We start from the raw sequence: 4,946 nt of genomic DNA, 5'->3' as shown, positions 1-4,946 counted from the left end.
AGAGTGGCCCCCGCTCGCCGCAACTAGAGAAAGCCCTCGCACAGAAATGAAGACCCAACACAGCCAAAAATAAATAAATAAAAAATTAAAAAAAATATTGTTAATCGCTGAAGTCAAGTGATAAATACATGGGAGTTGACTACATTATTCCCTCTACTTTTCTGTAAAATTATTTTTTATGATAAAAATGTTTCTTCTCTGTTTTTCTTTTCTTTATGGATGCAAGAAGACAATAGAGTAATACCGGCAAAGTGCCAAGGGAAAATATCTTTGAACCTTGAATTCTATATCCATTCATTTTGTCAAAGAATGAAGGCAAAATAAAGACCATTTTCAGATTACAAGGACTCAAAAATGCTATCATACCAGAAGCTCCAAGAGAACTTCACCAAGGAGAAAAATGAAACTAAAAGAAGTGATGGGGGAATTCCCAGGTGGTCCAGTGGTTAGGACTCTGTGCTTTCACTGCCGAGGGCCCAGGTTCAATCCCTGGTCAGGGAACTAAGATCCCGCAAGCCACATGGTGCCGCCAAAAAAAAAAAAAAGTGATGGGATACAAGAAGCAATGGAGAGCAAAGAAATCAGTAAAATATGTGCTCAATTTAAGCTATTATTGCTTATAAAAATTATGTCCCTTAACAGCAAACTGTAACGAAAATTCAAGATATATCAACATGGAATTGGTGGGACAGGAAGAAAGAGGTGAAATTTAGGGAAATAAAAGCTTCTAAGGGTCTCATTTTGTCCAGGTTGGTTATACAGAAACTAACTGACCTTTAGAGGAGCGCTCCTCGAACTTGAATGTGTATACGACTCATCTGGGCATTTTGTTAAAGAGCCATTTCTGATTCAGCAGGTCTCAGGTGGGCCTGGGATTCTGCACTTAAAATACACTCCACAGAAAAGAGAAGCCTCTACACTGTTGGTGGGAATGTAAGTTCGTACAGCCACTGTGGAAAACACTGTGGAGTTTCCTCAGAAAACTAAAAATAGAACTACAATATCATCCAGCAATCCCACTCCTGCACATATATCCAGACAAAACTATAATTCAAAAAGATACATGCACCCCTATGTTCACATAATCACTATTCGCAACAGTCAAGACATGGAAACACGGGCTTCCCTGGTGGCGCAGTGGTTGAGAATCTGCCTGCCAATGCAGGGGACACGGGTTTGAGCCCTGGTCTGGGAAGATCCCACATGCCGCGGAGCAGCTGGGCCCGTGAGCCACAACTGCTGAGCCTGCGCGTCTGGAGCCTGTGCTCCGCAACAGGAGAGGCCGCGATAGTGAGAGGCACGTGCACCGCGATGAAGAGTGGCCCCCGCTTGCCACAACTAGACAAAGCCCTCTCACAGAAACGAAGACCCAACACAGTCATAAATAAATAAATAAATAAATTAAAAAAAAAAAAAAGACATGGAAACAACCTAAATGTCCACTGACAGATGAATGGATAAAGAAGATGTGGTACACATATACAATGGAATATTACTCAGCCATAAAAAAGAAAGAAATAATGCCATTTGCAGCAACATGGATGGACCTAGAGATGATCATACTAAGTGAAGTCAGACAAATATCATATGATATCACTTATATGTGGAATCTAAAATATGATACAAATGAACCTACCTATGAAACAGAATCACTGACGTAGAGAATAGACCGGTGGTGGCCAAGGGGGAGGTGGGTGGCAGAGGGATGGATTGGGGATTTGGGATTAGCAGATGCAAACTGGTATATATAGAATGGATAAACAACAAGGTCCTCCTGTATAGCAGAGAACTATATTCAATATCCTGTGATAAACTATAATGGAAAAGAACATGAAAAATAATGTATATATATGTATAACTGAATCACTTTGCTGTACAGCAGTAATTAACACAAAATTGTAACTGAACTACACTTCAATTTTAAAAAAACAGAAAAATAAAATAAAATACACTCCACAGACTCTAAAAAATACAACAAACTAGTGAATATAACATAAAAGAAGCAGACTCACAGATACAGAGAACAAACCAGTGGTTACCAGTGGGACGGGGGGAGGGGCAAGATGGGGTGGGGGTGTGAGAGGTACAAACTATTGGGTGTAAAATGGGCTAAAGGATGTATTGTACAACACGGGGAATATAGCCAATATTCTGGAATAACTAAATGGAAAGTAACATTTAAAATTGTAGAAAAATAAAATAAAATAGTGAAAATAAATTAAATTAAAAAACACACTCCACAGAAGGCACTTTGAGCAGCAACGCTTTTTAAACTACATTGTGGTTAAAAACTGTGTTGACTCAGGGTGAATGTATGCTAAACTTCCCTCACTCGGTTTCAAAAATGTAAAAATGATAGATACAGTGTTTCAAAAAACACTCAGGGACATGATTTTTTAAATCGTGGACCGGAAGGGAAGTGGAAACCCACAGCAGTCAGGACAAGTTTAACATGTGGGCCCATAGAGTCCAGGAAGAACCTGACCCAGATAGTAAATTCTGGAATTTTTTTTTGCTTTATTTTGTTCTATTGTTTAATTTTCATTTTTCAGTTTTATTGAGAAATAACTAACATACAGCACTGTATAAGTTTAAGGTGTACAGCATAATGGCTTGACCTACATAATTGTGAAATGATTACAATAAGTTAACATCTATCAGCTCATATAGATACAAAAAAAGAAGAAAAACGTGTTTTTCCTTGTCATGAGAACTTTTAGGACCTACTCTCTTATCAACATTCAAATATACCACACAGCAGTGTTAACTATGGTCATGATGTTGTACATTACCTCCCTGGTACTTATTTATCTTATAACTGTAAGTTGGTACCTTTTGACCACAAGTCTGGAATTTCAAATCCAACCAAGGAGTAAGGAACACCCACACCCCCCATTCCCAGCGGGGACACCGCTCACGGTCCCCCGGCTACAGCTGCAGGTGAACAAGTCGCACCTATCCACTGTAAACAAACTGCCCCTGATAGAGCAAGAAAGCGGAGAGACTGCGCAGTCAGCCACCAGGTATGCATTTTGTGTGAGCTCCTGCTTCGGAAGCGTGATGTGCCCACAGAGCAAAAGCCCTGAGCCACTGACTTTGGTCCTCAAGATGTTGGGCTGAAGCCCATCGTAAAACCACTTTCCAGGGACAGTGAATGGGAGAGAAAAAAAGCCTCCATGACGATGAGTGTTCAAAAAAAAACTACAAAGGCCACAATGAAACCCAACACCGCAAAAGGAAGCCAACATCTAAGAGGAGTCATATAAAAGAAAGTCGAAATAATAGAACAATTTGGAAAGGATTTAAAAATAAGTGTATTTAAAATCAACAAACAAAAGCATGTGCTACGAATCAGGAACAGATGGAATTCTGGATAAAAAACAACACACAGGCAGTGCGCTGGGCAGTCCCGCGGCTCTGTCTCCTGCTACGGCGGTGTGTGGACGGAACAGACCCAGGGGCGCCCCTCGCTCCCGCCTCCGACCCCCTCCAACCTGTGTTCCACTCGCAACCTTCGGAACCAGCCGCTCAGCTGTCCTCGGCCACCGGGACCGCCAGCACCATATTTTGAGCTTAACGCCGTATTACCGATCCACCACGAGCTCCCAGATTCGTCAGAACGATTCCGCCGAGGTGGAGGCCGCCGTCAACCGCCTGGTCAACATGCACCTGCGGGCCTCGCGCACCTACCTCTCTCTGGGCTCCTAGTTCCACCGCCACGACGCGGCTCTGGAGGGCCTGGGCCGCTTTCTCCGCGAAGTGCCCGAGGGGAAGCGTGAGGGCGCCCAGCGCCTCTTGAAAATGCAGAAACAGCGCGGCAGCCGCGCCCTCTTCCAGGACGTGCAGAAGCGTCTCAGGATGAGTGGGGTGAAACCCAGGACGCTGTGGAAGCCGCCATTATCATGGAGCAGAACCTGAACCAGGCCCCTGTGGACCTGCACGCGCTGGGCTCTGCCCGCGCAGACCCCCGCCTCTGTGACTTCCCGGAGAGCCGCCTCCTAGATGAGCAGGTGAAACTCATCCAGAAGATGCGCGATCACCTGACCAACCTCCGCAGGCCGGCTGGTCCCCAGGTGGGGCTGGGCGAGTCCCTCGTCGAAAGGCTCACCCTCCAGCACGACTAGGAGCCTCCGGAGCCCAGCGGCCTTTGAGGAGCCCCTCTGGCGTCAGGGCTTCTGCCTGAAGCCCCTCTCTGCAGCCACTAGGCAGCTTTTTTTAAATAATAAAATTTATTTATTTATTTATTTATTTTTGGCTGCGTTGGGTCTTCATCGCTGCACGCGGCCTTTCTCTAGTTGCAGCGAGCGGGGTTACTCTTCGTTGCGGTGGCTTCTCTTGTTGCGAAGCACAGGCTCTAGGCGTGCAGGCTTCAGTAGTGGCGGCACATGGGCTCTAGAGCGCAGGCTCAGTAGTTGTGGCGCACGGGCTTAGTTGCTCCGCCACATGTAGGATCTTCCCAGACTAAGGATCAAACCCGTGTCCCCTGCATTGGCAGGCGGATTCTTAACCACTGTGCCACCAGGGAAGCCCCACTAGGCAGCTTTTAACCACCCTGGAGCCCTCTCCCAAGCCTTGGACCAAATGGAAACAACAAAGTTTTTTGCAGCAAAAATAAATAAATAAATACATATTAAAAAATAAAAACAATACACAAATAATTTTTAGATGTGTGCATATTTTTTGTGTGTGTGCATATTAGTCAAGGTCCAGTCAGGAAAAGAAAAATCCCTCAACAGAGGGAACTTTATACAAGGAATTTATGACACAGGTGATGGTGGAACGGAGAAGCCAAGTAGGGATGGTGAGGCATCCCAGAGATTAAAAACAGCAGGAAGCTGCTACCGCCCGTATGATTGAAGGGAGAACAGAAAGAGGTTGTATTGGCAGAACCCAGCATTTAGAGCCCGCTGATGGGAACTAGAAGCACAGCAGGTGCTGCGGCCCTG

The 4,946-nt window shown here is 45.0% G+C and overlaps 1 pseudogene; it reads left to right on the top strand.

Annotated features, from left to right (window-relative positions):
* The first annotated feature begins 3,339 nt into the window (after positions 1-3,339).
* LOC103001131 (ferritin light chain-like) lies at positions 3,340-4,124 on the top strand (annotated as a pseudogene).
* Positions 4,125-4,946: the final 822 nt, after the last annotated feature.

The sequence above is a fragment of the Balaenoptera acutorostrata genome, chromosome X (genome assembly GCF_949987535.1).
Source record: "Balaenoptera acutorostrata chromosome X, mBalAcu1.1, whole genome shotgun sequence".
Classification (NCBI taxonomy): domain Eukaryota; kingdom Metazoa; phylum Chordata; class Mammalia; order Artiodactyla; family Balaenopteridae; genus Balaenoptera; species Balaenoptera acutorostrata.
Note: the sequence above shows the minus strand (reverse complement) of the source record. Positions and strands in the feature narration are given on the sequence as shown.